This window comes from Lontra canadensis, unplaced genomic scaffold (assembly GCF_010015895.1).
Source record: "Lontra canadensis isolate GAN:19392208 unplaced genomic scaffold, GSC_riverotter_1.0 scaffold2, whole genome shotgun sequence".
In the NCBI taxonomy this organism is placed as follows: domain Eukaryota; kingdom Metazoa; phylum Chordata; class Mammalia; order Carnivora; family Mustelidae; genus Lontra; species Lontra canadensis.
Genome location: NW_022630996.1, coordinates 22,276,891 through 22,295,235, shown reverse-complemented (window position 1 = coordinate 22,295,235; position 18,345 = coordinate 22,276,891). Strand labels below are relative to the sequence as shown.

The 18,345-nt window shown below is 40.4% G+C and overlaps 1 protein-coding gene across 2 annotated transcripts in view; it reads left to right on the top strand.

The window, feature by feature from the left end:
* CPED1 (cadherin like and PC-esterase domain containing 1) overlaps nucleotides 1-18,345 on the top strand; it is a 262,654-nt gene that overhangs the window by 8,742 nt on the left and 235,567 nt on the right. The gene's annotated exons all lie outside the window — the stretch shown is intronic.

Here is an 18,345-nt window from a genome sequence, read left to right as displayed (position 1 = left end):
TAAGGAGCACCTGAGGGGAAAGCCTTGTTGAGTTTCTCTCCCTTTTGTCCTGTGTCTACGCTGTTGTCTCTTCTCTAAAATGAGCCTTTAGAATCAAGACAGAACTTGGGGAAGCTGTTCTGTCTGTCAGGGTCAGGCCTGCTTATCCGTAGGCAACATCTTTGGTTTGGGCTAAAAACTTATTAAATTTTTATTTGTTTTTTAAGTTTAAGATGCCAGGATTAACAATATGCTGTAGTTGAGGAGGTGGAGAGATGAACTGGGTGGGGAGTAGAGAAAGAGGTTAAGATTTCAGACTCCAAACAAATATATATATACATATATATTTTTTTGTTTTGTTTTTCTCCCTACATACAATACAAGCTCCTTAAGAGCAAATACTTGATTTAACTTGTTAATTGCTTCTGGCAGTGCCAGAACGGTCTCGGACACATAGTGAGCCCTGAATAAATATATAGTCAATAAATAAATGAATGAAGGAATCATGACTCTGGGGAATCAGAGAAAGCCTACTTTAAAGCAGAAATGAAAAAAATGAGAGGAAGTGTTTGTTTCTTCTTTTTTATTTTTGTTGAGCTCTCGGGTCCTCCACCCCATCTTTATCTTGTACCAGTATCCCTTCAACCCTTTCCTGTACCATCTTTTCTTATGCTTGTGGCTAATGTTAATCATTTCCCATTTTGCTATATTATATCTGCTTTAGTTACAATCCATTTCTCCTGTTCTCTTCAGATTTTTTGTCTCATTGGGATTTTTATCCTATAAGAGATCTCAAGTATCTCCCATATTTAAAAAAAGAAGGGGGGGCACCTGGGTGGCTCAGTCAGTTAAGCAGCTGACTCGATTTCAGCTCAGGTCATGATTTCAGGGTCGTGGGGTCACGCTCCATATTAGGCTCTGCAGTCAACGTGAAGTCTGCTTGTCCCTCTTCCTCTGTTCCGCCCTCTGCTCATGTGCATTCTCTCTGTGTCTCTCAAATAAATAAAATAAAATCTTAAAAAAAAAAAAAAGAAGAAGGAAGAGGAGGAGGAGGAGAAGGAGAAGATCATTTCCCAAGCAATGTGGTTTTCTAATGACTTCCCATCTTTCTTGGCTTCTTGGTCACCATCATCTAACCTCTCCTTCTATGAAGCAATTCTCATTTTTTTAACAGATTAATTCTACCAAAATTGAGCTTTTCCTTTTATGTGATTTTATATTTTAACCATTTTGAAAGTAAATATTTAAAAAGTATATTGATGGGAATCTAAATACAGGGGACTATGCACAGGAGGCTCGCAGGAGATGATGTCAGCATACTAACAGGTATGTGACTTTCATAGAATTAGTTGGGCTGCCTGACAAGCATTTAATGCCTGTGGATTTCTTTGAGATAGTTGATTAGAGCTGTGTTAGATTTTTTTTTTTTTAAGATTTTATTTATTTGTCAGAGAGAGAGGGAAAGAGAGCGAGCACAGGCAGACAGAATGGCAGGCAGAGGCAGAGAGAGAAGCAGGCTCCCCGCCGAGCAAGGAGCCCGATGTGGGACTCAATCCCAGGATGCTGGGATCATGACCTGAGCTGAAGGCAGCTGCTTAACCAACTGAGCCACCCAGGCGTCCCTGTGTTAGATTTTTAAAATGAAATATACACATGGGTGAAAAATTGTTCATACTGAATTTTAAACAAATTCAAATTTGCTTACATTAGATAAATTTTAATGAAGTCTTGATGAAGCCCATATTTAAGCAAGTTATGTTAAATTTCCTATGAATCAAAGAATTAATCATTTTATGGGTGTCATTCTCCCTTGTTGTTTTTTTTTTTTTTTTTCAAGGCAGTGGCAGTAGCTTCTGTTTCTTTTTCCCTCTAAGCGATTCTGTTTCTTGTTTTAATGGAATTGGAAACTCACATAAACCCTCTGAAGTGGAAACCACTAGATACACTCACATTATAAAAAGTGCTTCCTGTTATCAACTTCGAGTCTGTGGCCTTTTGGGGTGAAAGAAATGTTTGGTTTCATTTTTCCCTTTGGTTTCCTTTAGATATTTTTTCTAAGGAGCCAGTATCTCTAAAAGGATGAGCTCATGTTCTAAAATAGGATTTATGTTCTTTAACAGAAACTATACCAAAGTTGGAAATTTACACGGTAAATAGTACTTTGTCAACATTTGCACTTTCCAGAGACTTGTTCAAAATGTGAAACTAAACATCTAGACTAAACATGGACAGAGGTAAAAAGGAATATAATAACAAACTACAAGTTAAGTCTTTGCCATGTACAAGCACTAATGAAAAAAATTATATAACTTTCAATTAAATTCACTAAGGGAAGCTAATTCACTTATGATCCAAAATAGTAGATGAAACAAAATAATTATTAAGAAGACCTCATGGACTTGGAAGAGCAGAATGGGACCAATCATGTGTTCTGAAATATAACTACGTTTGGTATCTCATCCTTACTTGGGGACTCTTGATGGAACCCCTGCCAATTGCCTATAGTGCATCCCAGTCGGGCACCTTCTTAAGGGGTGAGGTTGGCGGGGGCTGGCTCCAAGACCCTACATACTGGTGGGAATAGACCTAATTATCTCCATCAAGACTTCTGACCTCAAACCTTTTAAGTGTATTGAGTAAGAAGTCCAAGAGAGCATAGGTGTATTGTGGAACAAACATGGCCTTTGGTGCATAATGGTTCAAGTTCTGTGTCACTTATTAGTATAGGTCATAGGCAGATTTTACCTAGATTTCTAAATTCTGAATTTCTCACAGGAAAAATGGAGCTAAGCTTGATGTGTAAGAATTGGTTATGGGTCTGAAAACACCAAGCATGATGACTGACTAGGGTTTGTGTTCAGTAAATGCTGGTGTTTTTCTGCCCACAGAAGCTGGATTTAAGCTTTGACCTCAAAAACAAATACAACTCAGAGCTTCTAGGATATATATTTTTTCAGGAATGCACATATGTAGTTCCTATTTTTGATCTTCAGCCTATGTGCTTTCTTAATTATATTCTGCTCAGGCAGATGCTGAAGGTAGCATGTTCTATGCTAGCAGTCTTCGGAGTTTCTCTCTGACACCTCGCGATGGGTCAAAGGCAAGCTTTCCACTGGTTTTTCCTGGACGCATATTACTTCGTTCCCCTCCTGCTCCAGAAAGTGTTCAGCAGCAAGTAGTAGGAATGCAACACATCTTCCCTGATTTATAAAGTGCAAATTATTCACCGATGTTGATATTCTAATTCTTTTCATAGCCAATTTCTTATAGCGCACTTCACAGCTAATTTTGGCAAACCCAAGCTCATATCTGCTTCCCTAAAAGTATATTCTGACTATGCGTGAGAGAGGGATCTGGGAAAAGTGACCAGTCTGGGAGAGTTAGGCAGGGGAAAAGCCTCATAATAGTAAATAATCTATGGGGAGAAAAAATTTATTAAATAGTAATATTGCTCCCAGGTCCTAGTGTCTCTTCCTGGTTTTGACATAAGGAAAACTGTTGGGGTTGTGTCCACCAGTTAAGGTTCAGTCTATTTGAGGCAGATGCTGCTGTGCCCCCCCGTCACTCTCTCCAGGTGAAAAAGAAAGAGAATTAATGCCTGGTAAGGAGGGCTCTTGTTGTGATGAGCACTGGGTATTGTATGTAAATGATGAATCCCTAAAGTCTACTCCTGAAACCAATATTGCCTTATATGTTAACTAACTAGAATTTAAACAAAAACTTGAAGGAATAAAGAACTAATGGAGGCCCACTTCCAATTCTGTAGAGATGAGTAACCACAGACAAGTGACTTCTTTGGTTTCTTTTGGTAGCCTATGGCATAAGGATGAAAATACACGTTACAGAGATGTCATGGGGTCCATGTAGACACTGTAGCTCAGAATGCTTTGGAAAGCATTGAGATTATAAGAGGCAAGGGAGTCAACATTATCACATCTGTTAAAAGATTAACTGAGGCATATTGGAAAATTTAAGAGTTTATTTGAGCAAAAATGGATTCTGATCAGGCTGCCGCAAACCGGAAGTGGTTAAGAGTTTCTCCCTACCAGGAGCTCAGGAAGAGACTTTAAGAGACAAAGGCACAGGAAAGGTAAGGCAGTTATTGACTGGCTAAAGCTTAAAGCCTAGTTGGTTCTTTTTGACTGGTTGTTCTTAGGTTTGGATTTGCTAAGCCTGAGGTATTTATAGCCTTAGATTTTGGTTTGCTTACCTAGACCACCTCACACTCAGGCCACTTCAGTCTAATAACCTCCATGTTCAATTAATTTAATACATCCCAAAGGATAATGTCATGAAAATATTCTCACAGCACTTGGCATCTCTTGAGGGAAAAAAATGCATGTAGGCAACATAAATGTGAGTACAGGGAATACTCCTTTTTTCATTAAAAAGTTATAGTATAATGTGCTACACAAACGTCAAGTTATGCAGTTATGTTTCAGAACGCTACTAGGAGTCCAATATTGCACTGTCACAATTGAGTTTCCTCTTGATGTTTCACTGTTTCTTTAACAAGCAATAGGAAGTATAATAGCATTCCAGTAGTTTCAGCCCTAAGCCTCGTTCTTCCCTGGTGGAAAATCTAGCATTAATTTAGCCAAGTGCACAAATGCTTCAGGAAAAATGGAACAGGAAATTAACTTTTTTGTAGCAGTGCAGAAACTATCTGACCTTAGCAAAGCATCCACTAGAAAGTCGACTTTCATACTGAGCAGTAAACCTTCCCTTCTAGACACACCCAGAGGGCAGAAGCGATTTCAAGTGAGTTTTCCCTCACTCCTCCCTTTATTATCAATGCTTTCTCTCTCTCTTTTGAGTAAACACTGAAAACATTAATAACCCATCTGAAGCTTCCTACACGCAAGCTAAACCTACTTGTCCAAATATTTTAGGGCTGCATAAGTTATCTTAAAAGTGGATTGATTGGGGTCAGAGTTCATTTTCTTTTTTGTGGAGAAGAAGAGAAAAATGAGGGAAAAGCAGGTAAGCAGATTATTTTTCTTTTAAAGAAACAATGGTTAAAGTAATATTATGTCTGCTTTAAACAAACTTGTTTGCTGGTAAACAGATAAAAAGTATTTGTGAAAATATATTCTGTCAGAAATACGAACTATAGGAAGCTAGAACTGTCTCCTGTTTTTAATATAAAATAATGACATTTTCGAAGGAAGCCCCTTTTTTGTGTTATAATGGGAGGATGTCTCATCCCCCAATGATGTACACATGATCCTAAGCACAATTCTTAGGAAAACCCTGAAAAAGTGACCAAGAATTTATAATAATGTAACTACTTCCTGTGAAATCTAGCATGTGTTAGTTTTTTAAGATTTATTTATTTACATGAGAGAGAGAGAGATAGCATGAGTAGGGGGACAGAAGGAGAGAGAGAGGAGAGAGAATCCTCAAGCAGACTCCCCACTAACTGCAGAGGCTAACGTGGGATGTGGGGCTCAATCCCAGGACCTTGAGATCATGACCTAAGTTGAAATCAAGAGTCAGATGCCTAACTGACTGAGCCTCCGAGGTGCCCCAGTGAAGTCTAGCATTTAAACAAAACTGTCTAATAAGTTACTGGCAGCTGGATCGGGGCGGGGATCAAGTTGAGACAATGCCTGGCACAGGAGTTGAATGAAAAGATGAATGCGATCTAGTATAATTCATGCCGCGTGTCCAGTGTAAGGCTTCCATGGTGGCCTGTGGTCTTTAAATTTTTCTTTTGTACTTTCAGTTGATTTTTAAACTCTGGTCTCCCCCGACCACCCATCCAGGTCTTCCTCAATATATAAGATGTCCTCATTTTCCTGAAAAGACCAAAGCAGTTTGTTACACAAGAAGAGATGGTTTCTTCCTTAGGTCTGGCCTATAAGACCTTTTGTTGGACCCTTTAAGAATAAACTGGATCTCTCGGAAGGGAACTCACATTTCTAGCCAGTCACAGAAGAAAGCCAAATACTATTCTGCAACACAATCCATCCCCTAAGGGAAGAATTACAGAGTTTAGGGACCTGAAAATTTGATAGCAGTATTAGATGATGTCTTATTCTTCCCTCCAACGATAGTGCTTATTTTGTGGTATTACTAGATACTATCATTTCCTGCCAATTTTCAGTTTTTAAGGCAAAAAGTTGGCCATCAAATACTTAAGCATTCTAGAGAGTGTGTCATTTGGAAAGTTCGAAGTTTGGTTTTGAAGGGAATATGTAGGGTTGTGTTATGATGTGTTGGTGTAATAGTGTAGCATGTGGCAACATGAACGTGATGGTTGGGGGAAAGACTAGGTGGAGGCTTCTAGAGGGGAAGCATGGGAAAGAGAGTTCTTAGGTCTTCATCGTGCTGGGAAGGTGTTACCCAGGGTAGTCCCCAAGGAGAGCCAAGGTGGTATGTTAGTACCGCCCAGTGAGCTGAAGGGATAAGAAGCAGCCACAAGTGTGTTCAGAGCAAGCAAGAAAAAAGAATGAGAGCCAAGGCATAAATGTGTGCTTTATGGAAACCTCATGTATAAATTTGGTTTAAAGCAAGATGTATTTTCATGTGGAGTGTGGTGCCTGAATATGTAGCAATCGTTCCTCCATTCATCTTAACACTTTGACCTCCATGTGGGTAGGATGAGGCAGGGTTTCTCTGGGTTCATGAGGTACATGCCTCTATCCCGGGGCCTTTCATTCCAACAAGAACTGCTGCTGACCTGTACTACCCGGGAGATGCTGGGGCACCTGCAGGCACTATGTTGGCTTTCCGTCCTTCCCCATCTGTGCAGTTCATGGCGACCCTGGATTTCTGGGGAGAATCTGGATAAACTGGTTGTTACAGGGACATGAGTGCTGAGGGGGAAGACAGGAGCCAGAGATTCTAGCTGCATGGTATTGACAATATTAGACATTTACTTGAAGTGGGTTTAGGAACCTCTATCCTCCTCTCCTGGGAGGTCTGTGTGTGGTGACTGGGTAGGCAGTGGATGGAGAATCTTCATCCCCAACTCATGCCTGAACTCTACCCTTACATCTGGTAGATGTTTGTTTAAGGCTGGAGTCTCTGTGCAGAGTGGGGCGTGCTCCCTCTGCTGCTGAAAGAGATCCTAGGCTGGCCAGCACATGTTTTCTTGTGATGGCCCGCTGCGGAAGCTGGGGGTCCATGTGTGCTATGTTGAAATGCAGCAAGGACTGCAGGGCTAGGAGGACTGTCAAGATCATAAACTGGGCTCTGGAGGGTGCTGGGAGGGTCAGCAGCAAGTCTGGTAGCAGGCATGGGGGAGTGGGGAGAATGAAGAAGGAAATGAAGAATGCAAATGAGGAGTTCAGGAATTTAATAGGCGAATGCTAGGGAAGATCTAAAACTAGACAATGGTGACCATTATCTTCTAAGCCATAAAGAGGGAATGTAATGTGCTGAAGGGCTTTCTATATCTTTATTGTGAATTCAATTATAGAATGTTCTAACAAAGTATAAAATTAAATCATATTTAGTTATACAATTAACATGACTGCCTAATTTTTATCTAGCACCCAAATCTAAAAAGTCCATTTTATATATGGTATCATTGGTCATATTTTCTTTCTTTCTTTTTCTTTTTCTTCCTCTTTTTTTTTTTTTTTTTTTTTTACATTTGCTCTATCATTCTATTTTTGTAAAAGAAGAATAGTAGAAATGATGATCGGTGATTTTTAAATGTGTTACTGCCCCTAATATACAAGCAGGACCTTATCCTATTCCAATTATAATTGGACAGAACCTGTGAAATCACGTGATTAGAATGTTTAAGGTTTTTATTATGTTAATTCATTACACAAAGAGGCCTTAAGACAAATGTGGCTCTGATGCCCTGGAGACCTAAGCTGGTAAATGTCTCAAGGTTAGTAAACCAAAATGCTAAGTACAACCAGTCACAGAAAACCAAGCTGTAGCCAAACAAATAACTTTCATTCTTTGCTTCCACACTTTCTTTGTGTAAGGCTTTCCCCTGGATCCTATGGGCAGAGAGCTCCTAACTATTTTGGGTTTGGTGCTGCCCCATTGGAATGGATTTTTGCCCAAATGAACCCTTAAAATATTAAATGTGCCTCAGTTTACCTTCTAACAATTTAAAACATTTTATTTTTTTAAGATGTTTATTTATTTATTTATTTGACAGAGAGAGACCACAAGTAGGCAGAGAGGCAGGCAGAGAGAGAGGGGGAAGCAGGCTTCCCGCTGAGCAGAGAGCCCAACGAGGGGCTCGATCCCAGGACCCTGAGATCATGACCCGAGCTGAAGGCAGAGGCTTTAACCCACTGAGCCACCCAGGCGCCCCAGTTTAAAACACTTTAATTTATCAAAAAGTTCTTTTATGCAATAACTTCTTTAAGAAATATTTAATACGTGTTAGGTTTATGAGGGCTGTATGTTTTCGACTGCTTTTTATCTTCACTGAAATCTCCCTTGATCCTTACACTAGCGTGAAAAGCAGGACGGAAGGCTGGTGCTTGTTTGCAGATGAGGAAGTTGAAGAACATCAAGTCGCACTTCAGCGGCATCAGCAGATAATAAATGGAGGGTGGGAAGTAGAGGGGAGACCCAGGATTTAGAAGACCTTGGGGAGGTCTTGGGGAGTTGGCTGGCAAAGACTGAAACTGAGATTCAGAGTCTCTGGCATCTATAAAAACGTTTGGTAGATTGTATGATGCTTAGGTACTGATGCTGCTATAATGACCCCAGTGCTCTTTCCTGTCTGTTATGTCGCTTTTGTAGGGACTTGCTATTTTAAGACTGAATCGCTGAATTCACTTGTTGTTTGGGCATGGGGGGTGGGGTGGGGGGGACAGAGACTTGCTATTATTTTAACATTTTTCAAAAGAACAAGTTCTCCCCTTGTTTTCTGCCTGCTGTTTCACAATTGTGGATTGTCAATTTTATATTTTCTTCATTATGGATGTCCTTCAACTACTGCTGACACCATGGTAAGATTCAGGGGGTTAGAGAACATTTACTCTAAAACCTACAAACATGATCAGGGCTTGAGGATAGGACAAAAGTAACTTCCTCCTCTTAAACTTTATGTGCTTATCTGATTAAGGGGAGACTGAGAAGGGGGAAGAGTGTAGAGACAGGAAAGCAGAAGGAAGGAGAAGAGACAACACAAGAACACGTGGGAGCGGTTTTTGTTTGATCCAAATTAGGAAGCAAACTCCAATGCACCCAGAGAAAAAGCAACCTTCCTTCTCTCCCTAAAGCTTTATCTTGTGCTTAAAGACCTCTCCAAGGACACTATCATGAGCATCATCTCCCAGCCATCTCTGTGTTTTTGTAATCTCAGCTGGGTCTTTGTTATGTCTGTAAAGTTACAGCAACCAGTAAACTGAAGACCCACAGCTGTGCATCGTGGGTGGCAGCTGAGCGAAGGGGGGGCCTTGAATTAGTTGGAGGAAAAGCCTCCAGAGGGGCCTGAAAAAGATGCTCCATATGACTTTCAAAACAGCTAGGAAAGAGAAAAAGAGAAGCTGGGAGGAGCAGAGAGGGGAATCGAAGTTCTTCCATGTTGGTTGAAATGGCTGAGAGGTCAGGAGCGTAGAGGTTTGCTAGCCAACTACAGCGGCAAGGCATGAAGGGGAGACACGGGACATGGGCTGGAGGAGACACCACTGTTCTTGTGTTCTTAGTTGCATTTTTAATTTCTCTCCATCTCCAAGATTCCTGCTACGTGTGAGGGCCAGCCTGGGGAACGTGTGAGAGGCAGACCTTTCCAGCCACGCCCGGCATGCCTGTGCGTTGGCTGGAGTCTGAAAAGCCCAGAACTGTTCAGTCTGCCTTATTTCTTCTTAAGTCTTCCCAGTTGTCCTCCATTAGTCTCTCCTCTTCCTCCCAACTACACAGGCTTGACACTGTGTGCCCTGCTGAGAGAGGCATGTGCCGTTTGTGAGTGAGGAGACTGGGCATCAGACATAGAGACGACCTGGGAATTCTCAGGATGGAACTTCCGATTTTAGAGATGTGGTGGAAAGTCTTTACTAATCAACAAAAATCATTCTATATCCCCGAAGTCTCAGTATTGCAGATGTTCCAGTGGGTTAAGGCAATATGACGATATTTATCCGTCAATAATTTCTAGTTTAGAATGGCCAGATCTGGGTCTCTCCTGCTGTTCTCTTCCATTTTCCTCCTTTGTGCTGTTCTTCTTCTAGTATGTCAGGCTTACAGCCTCCCTCTCTACCTGCTTCATACCTTCACGGCAAATCCTTTCTTCTGGAAGGTTTTCATCCTCTGTATCTTGCCTCTCTCTTAGCAATACACATTGTGATTTGACGATCCTATTGCTGCTTCTCCTTGCTCTTTCCACCCCAAACCAGGCTCCACAGTGCCCTTCCCCTCCCAGTACATGTCCCATGCTTCCCCGGTGTCATCAGGAATCTTCTTAGGACAGGTCTCATGTCTCTCTTGCAGTGTGATCGCTCAGGTCATGGAGTACTTCCATTTTTAAAAAACTTTTATTATAGGAATGACGGCCTATAGTCTTTAGGAAATCTTGTGATTTAGGAAGTAAAAGTCTGGCCTTCTGGACTTCTGTCAGGACCCGTCCACCCCAAAAACAAAATAAAACAAGAAAATACCCTCCCAGCTTTCCTCCTCTGTTTCTTCCCTGCTATGACTTTTAGTAAAAGGAATCGAAGTTCATCGAGGGTGTCCCTAGGTAGAGAGACCAGCATGAAGTTTCCAACTTTTTAATTCTCTACTACTGAGGAAGTTTTGGTTTCCTACTGGCTACTTAAAAAGATAACAAGTAATGTATTAACTTCACTTTTCTCCTCATTGTCAGCTATTTCTTATGCCTACCGGACCCTATTTACCGTTCACAGTAAAAAGCACCCTATGGTGCTGACCTTCAAGATCTTCCTGTTTTAATTTCTCTGCCCATCTTTTCTCTCCAAGAATTTTCTTTTCTTCTCTCATTTTTTTCCCCCCACACAAAACATTCGTAACATGTGCAAGTAACAGCATCAAAAAGAGAGCCAGGGTCATTCTTTAACATTTTACCCAGACCAGATATTTTACCTCTGCAGGAACTTACCTTGCATTTGATTTCATTCACCGTTTATTGCTCCACCCACTAAAAAGTGAGCTCAGTGAGGGGTAGAGCTTTGTCAGGTTCTTCACTTTCATTGCTCAGAGCCTAGCACTGTGCCTGTCATACAGAAAGTGTTCAAGAATATTAAGGAGGTAAGTGAGTGAATGAATAAACATTGAGAAAGAGCCAAGGGGGAGGGGACATGAAGGATCCAGGAGAAGAAGAAAAGATGGATGAAGTTCTCAGGGATTTGAAGGTAGAAATTGGAAGGTTTGTTACCTGGAGGAAAGGGAGATATGGAATCCGGAGAGTGGTTAGCCATGGATGAGAGGAGGACAGGTTTCTTCTATGGAGGTCAACAGAAAAGAGGAAATGTTAGTTGTGCTGAAAGGCTATGGGTCTGCCAAAACAGAGGCTGTTTAACCCAGTGTGTTTCCTTCTAATAGTGCTAATTTCCTCTATTATTGGGAGGCAGTTATCTGTGGAAATAAGAAGGTAGCTGGAGAGTGGGAAAGTTAGTCACTATGGAGAATGTGAGAGATTGGTCAGGGAAGCATAGCAGGATAGTCTGGGGACCCCGAAGACCGAACTGATTTTACCGATAAGAATCTGTCCCCAGGCACTTTTTTTCAGAGCTCTCAACAATCCAGCCCACGTGCAGGGTGGGTAGGATACTGAGATCTTTGGGTCTCAGCTTCCACGACACTCTACTCCTCCCGATTTACCTGGCACATCATCATTTATTATAACTAGTTGTTTATGTCTGCTTTCCTTGATGGGCTGCCGGCTCTGTGGGGGCAGAGGTGTGTCTGTCTTGTTAACAGCTAGGTGCCCAGCTCTTCCTTGCTTGAAGCTCTACAGTGTGAATGATGCAAGTGCAGTGGAGGAAGGGAATTTAATATACTGGGGAGGGAGTGATGGGAGTGTTGGGCCATGGAATCCAAACTGAGAGAGAAGGTTAAAAAGAGGCTAGGAGAAAGTTGGCATTAGGAAGAAAGACTAGTGGTTGAAGAACTGATGGGAATAAATGAGAAGAGATGGAAATACAGAAATGCAATCAGAGGATAGAATATCTCATTTTATAATTTCAGAGGTGGGGGTGTTTGGGGATTACAAAGTCCAAGCTGTGTCACTGGAGTGGGTGTTTGTAGTGAAGTGCAGGAGAGAGTCATTGGGGATGAAAAAGTCATAGATATTTTACGGCTTGAGATGCAAATGTTGAAGCTTCCACTGAGATTTTTCTAGTTGGTGTTTTCATCAGAAAGTGAGTAAAATAAACATGTTTACAAATAATGAACGTACACTTTGCATTCATGAATTCACTCATTTGCTCATTCATTCATCTCTTCCATCTTACTTAGAACCTGACCTTAAGCAGTATGTACAGTGGCTAAAGCAGACACATCTAGGCTTTCATGAAATGTACAAATATGTGTAAGAGGCAGACATCAAAAAAGTAATATATACTATAAATTGTGAAGAGTGCCAAAGGGAAAGACAGATTGAGAAATAGGTGATGGTAGATTTTGGGAATAGCTGTTTCAGTGGGCGCAATTTCATCACAGCTGTATTGAGAATACACTTTTTTTGTATTGAAACTTTATTGCTTTTGTTTCTCTATTATTTATTTATATTAACATATATTATTTGTTTCAGGGGTACAGGTCTGATTCATCCTTCTTACACAATTCACAGCATTCCCCATAGCATATACCCTCCCCAATTGTTTCTCTATTATTGTTTAAAACTTACATAGAGGCACAGATGAACAAACTTGCCTTTCATTGGATGTTCATGGGTTAGTCAGTAGCCCCAAGTGCAGTTTGGGAGTGCAGTCAAAAGGTGCTCACTGTCATGGAGTTGGTCTGAGAAGCGTGTGTTTCTTCCATGATGAGCCTGAGATCCAGTTTGAGTCAGTTGTGCCATAAAGACAGAGGTTAACTGAAGATTCATTTGGGTAAGGAACATTCTCACGAGGCTCTGCTTACCTATCCAGGGAACCTGTGGTTCCTGAACTGTCCTATAATTATAAATAATTTTAAGTGGAAAATGTGTAGGATATGCATCCCGGAAAACCCCATGTTGTTTCTTGAATTCTCTAAAGTAAGTATAAATTTCACCTATGGGTTAAAAAAAAAAAATCCTTATTTTATTCTTATAATGGAAAAATTAAAACATAATTCACTATAATAGACTCAGCAATATTTCTAAAATGTCAAAGATCTAGACCAGCAAGCCAATTTGACTTTTAGTTATATATAACACACATCCAAGGTTTGCTATATGATTTGTATTTGAGCATCAAAAGGTGTCATAAATACATGGCTACTTTAATAAATCTAGAAAAAATTTCTCTGTCATGTGAAAAAAAAAACCCCCAAGTTTTATTTTTCATCCTTACTATATACTAAAGAACTGTATTTCTTGCTTTTGTGGTAAGTCTTGGTTGAAGATTTTTTAATACTATAAGTAACTGAGAAATACGCTTTTATAATATAGCTCTTTATTTGATTTTTCTACTATAAATTCATTACTTTGCTCCAACATTTAATTCTATTTTGTCATTCTTGCTACTATTTAAAATTCTGCTGAAATAAGTTTCTTAATACAAATGTTCAACACTTTCTATTCCCAATCTCCCATGGTAGTATTTATAACCAAGACTTATACATATTGAAAAAAAGATGTTTGTATTCCTTCATTCCAAGAATATATATTATGTGCCCCATATGTGGCCAGTAGTATTCTTTGGTTGGAGAAACAAAAGTGAAGAAAATAGACAAAAATATATGGTTTCATTTACCTCCTTTTATGGTATGGGGAGACAGACAATAAATGTAATAAATAAATAAATTATATTTTTGCATTAAAAGGTGATGAGTTGGGTACCTGTGTGGCTCAGTCTGTTAAGCATCCACCTTCAGCTCAGGTCATGATCCTAGGGCCCTGAAATGGAGCCCTGTGTCAGGCTCCCTGCTCAGCGGGGAGTCTGCTTCTCCCTCTCTCTCTGTCCCTCTGCCCACCCCCCACCCCCGTCCTCGTGTTTTCTCTCTCTCTCTCAAATAAATAAATAAAATCTTTAAAAGAAAATAAGATGTGATGAGTCACATAGATAAAAACATGTAACAAGACATATGGAAACATATAGTTTATTGCAGAAATGTCTTTTATGATCGAGGCCAAACTATAGTAATTGTAAAGCTTATAGAATTCTTTTTTTCTTTAATATTTATTTAGAGAGAGAGATTGAGAGTGCAGGGAGGAGGGGCAGAGGGAGAGGGAGAGAGAGTCCCAGGAAGACTCCTTGTTGAGCTCAAAGACTGAAGCTGGGCTCGATCTTAAAACCCTGAGATCAGACCCAAGCTGAAACCAAGAGTCAGATGCTGAGCCAACTGTGCCACTCAGGCACCCCTAATGCTTATGGAATTCTTAAAGGAAAATCAGAGTTAAAACATATTGTTATTCAATTTTTTTTAAAGATTTTATTTATTTATTTGACAGAGATCACAAGTAGACGGAGAGGCAGGCAGAGAGAGAGAGAGAGAGGGAAGCAGGCTCCCCGCTGAGCAGAGAGCCCTATGCGGGACTCGATCCCAGGATCCTGAGATCATGACCTGAGCTGAAGGCAGTGGCATAACCCACTGAGCCACCCATGTGCCCCTTGTAATTCAATTTTATTAATAATTCATATCATTTATTGATGGAGCACTGTGTTGGATACCTTCATATGGCAAATTAATTTAATTCCCCGTACAACTTAATGAAGTAGAATTTGTTACCTTAACCATATGTATGAGAAAATTTGGAGGTAGAGAGATAAAACAACTCCCCCTCCCCCAGTGGATGAACCAAGCAAGTGGTAGAGTCAGAATTCAAATCCAGATTTCTGATCCCTGGTCCTCCTCTGTTCTTCCCTATAGTACTGCATTGGACACTTCAGGTCGTTTATTACAACACTCTGTCCTTTGCTTTATCTAATGTGGTATAACAGTTTCAGATTTTGAAGGCTTTCCAATAAAAATAATAAGTGTTCAGTTTTGTTTTGTTTTGTTTTTTAAGATTTATTTATTTGAGAGAGAGAATATGAGAGTGCAAATGGAGGGGGGGCAGAGGAAGAGGGAGGGAATCTCAGGCAGACTCCTGGATGTGCACGGAGTCCCTGTGATGTGGGGCTCCATCTCATGACCTTGAGATCTCAACCCTGAGATCACGACCTGATCTGAAATCAAGAGTTGGATGCTTAATCGACTGTGCCACCCAGGGGTCCCAAAAAGTGTTGTTTTGAAAAAACTTTCATAGGGTCACCTGGGTAGCAAAGTCAGTAAAGCATCTGAATTTTCATTTCTGCTCAGGTTGTGATCTCAGTGTTGTGATCTCCAGGTCGAGAGATCGAGCCCCAGGTCGGGCTCCATGCTGAGCATGGAGTGTGCTTAAACCTTTTTCTCCCTCTCACTCTGCCCCTTCCCTCCTCTGAAATAAATCAATAAAATCTCTGAAAAAATTAAAATAACTTTCAGATAGTCTGGAAAAGTGATTTCTGAGGGACAATTTTTCAGATCTTTCCAGAAGAAGGGAGAGAGAGCCGTGACTTTGGAGTTCAGAATGTTAACATCTAGTAACACTCATTCTTTCTCCTAAGATGATCTCTGCAAGCCTGTGAGTCTCAAGTTAAGTTGCTGTAGTGATGGCCAGGTTAAATTCTGCCACTAAAAATACATCTTCAGAACTGTAGGTGTAATCAAGAGCTCTCATTTCCCAAAGTGCTGCTTCTGGCATTTGATAATCCTGCCTTTGCTGGTGTGGTTGATGTAATTATTCACCTAGTTTTTATTTCATGGATGCAGCATGTGCACCTGTTGTTGGACCGGTTAAAAGTGTTCTTGCCCCTTGGTCTTGGGCCATTTTGCTGATACAGTGTGTTATAAATATGACCAGGACAGGAGCAGTTTGTATTACAGGATAATACAACATAATTTGACTGACAAGCTCACTTCCCATTATTCTCTGTAGTCTGAGATGCAAGTTAAAATGTCAGTTTATGTTACAAAGGTTATTAGAAAACATGGCCAGTAATTACACTTTATTTATAATATGCTCTATATAACGTAAGAGCTACATTGCTCTTGCTTAAACTGATCCTGGCTGGGGGAGGGGGAAGGGAGGGAAAGGAGGAATGTATCTTTCAAAATAATAATAACGTAGAGTTTGAAAATACGCTCTCCTCATGTGAAATCAATGCTCTATTTAAGCCAGCTGTAATAGAGAGGAGCATCCTGTGATTACGAAAGAAAATAATGTGAGAAGGGAATTCTGGGCACCGAGCATTTCACTTGACTGACACTGATATATTTGGAAGCATCTGTCTTCCCTTGCACCTAGATGCATGTTTGTTTATTTTGGCCTCCTGTGGACTCCTGGTTCCCTCTAAGTCCTGTGTACAAAGGCTCAACCTGTTTTCGGCTTCAAATACTCCTTCTTACAGGTTTACCGTGACACACAATGATGTTGGCTGGGGAATCGGGTCCCAATCTGCAGTTAAATTTTTGAGTTTAAAAACTTTCATTATCAATCAATCAATCATTAATCAATGGTTTCATTATAAAAAAAAACAACCCAGTATCGTTTAACAAAGGAAAATATCTAATTAATCATGTTTGCCCAAAGTGCCATGCAGGGGAGGTGTGAGTAGCTAGCCTTCTATTCTTTTCTATTAAATTCACCACACACATACTAAATGCCCGTGTTACCATGTGTCAGGCAGAGCTCAGACTCAGAGACAGTTTTTCTGACTCTTTGTTCTTTATATTATTATTTAAAAAACACATACATAAGGGTGCCTATGTGACTCAGTCAGTTAGGCATCTAACTCTTGGTTTCAGCTCAGGTCATGATCTCAGGGTCCTGAGACAGAGCCTCAAACTGGGCTCCCTGTTGAGTGGGGTGCCTTCTTGAGATTCTCTCCCTCTGCCCCCCCCCCCCCCACTTGCATGTTCTCTCTCTCTCTCTCTCTCTCAAATAAATAAACCTTAAAAAAAAAAAAACAGCACATATATAGTATTTCCCATATACTGGGCACAGTTCTAAGCCATTCACATATAGTAAGTCTTTAGTACTCACTGCACCGTTAGGAGGAAGGTATTGTCCAAGGTCATACAAAGAGTGCTGGTGGGACCAGGGGATTCAAAGCCAACAGTCTCTTCAGAGTATGTGTTCTCTAGCACGTCACTCTGCTTTGTCTATTCATTGACAGATGGCAATAGTTTGTATAAAATGAAGAATAAGATATGGTTCCTGCCCTCAGAGGGTTTATAATCTAAATCTGTTTCTTCTTTCTTTCCACACATATCTTCAAAGATCTTGATAGAGCACTGTGGCTCATTAATTTTGTAGATATCTTCATTTATTAAACATGTACCATGTGTACAAGTGTACTGCTAGTTCAGGAGCTCACATCAGGGAGACGTGCACATTCCCTTTCATAAGTGCTAACGGAGGGGTGTATTTCAATGAAAACTTCCCAAAAGAGGTGATGTTTGCTTTGGAGCGAGCCAGATGGATGAGTGGAGTCAGAGGATGGAATTTTAGGGAGGAGGAACAGTGGGATGTGTATGAAAGAAGAGGGTGGGATCAGGAATGGAAATAATTAAGAGTGTGATATGACCAGAGAAGAAAGACAGGGTTTAAGTTTAATGATCTTGTGTTCCCTGATGAAGATTTGGAATGGATTCTATCAGTAATGGGAAGTAATGAAGAAATTTAAGTGAAAAGTGAAAGAAATTTAAGTGAAAAGACACGATACGTATATTTTGCATCCATAAAGTGGACAGTATGATTCAGAAGTGTCACTCTAACTAATTAGATTCCCAGTTTTGTGTTTTATCTCTTCTCGCTCATTGTCCTCACCCAACTCCTTTGTCTCTTCTTCTTCGGCCTCTCCCAGTTTTTGCTCTAACCCCCATCCAATCTCATTGCTCCTTCTGGTAACAAAAAAAAAATATCTACTTTATCAAGGTTTAATCTCAACTTTTCAGGAAAATACCCAATGTCTGCTATTTTACCTTATAATGAACTTAGATATCAGCATTCTTTCTACTTGTCAGTTGGAAAATTCCCTTTTGTTGGTGGAATTTTGAACATCCTTGTGAGAAACAGGAATATGTATTTGGAGGATCAATAAACTATGGAAGAACCTGAAATTATGATGTTCCTCTTCGTGAGCAGGGATCCAGCTGGCCACCCTGAGCTGTGTTCCAATTGTGCTGCATCCTGATTGAAAGAAGCAGCAGCGTTGTCCATCTCCAAAGAGCTCTGAGCTTGTTTCTCGGTGCTCC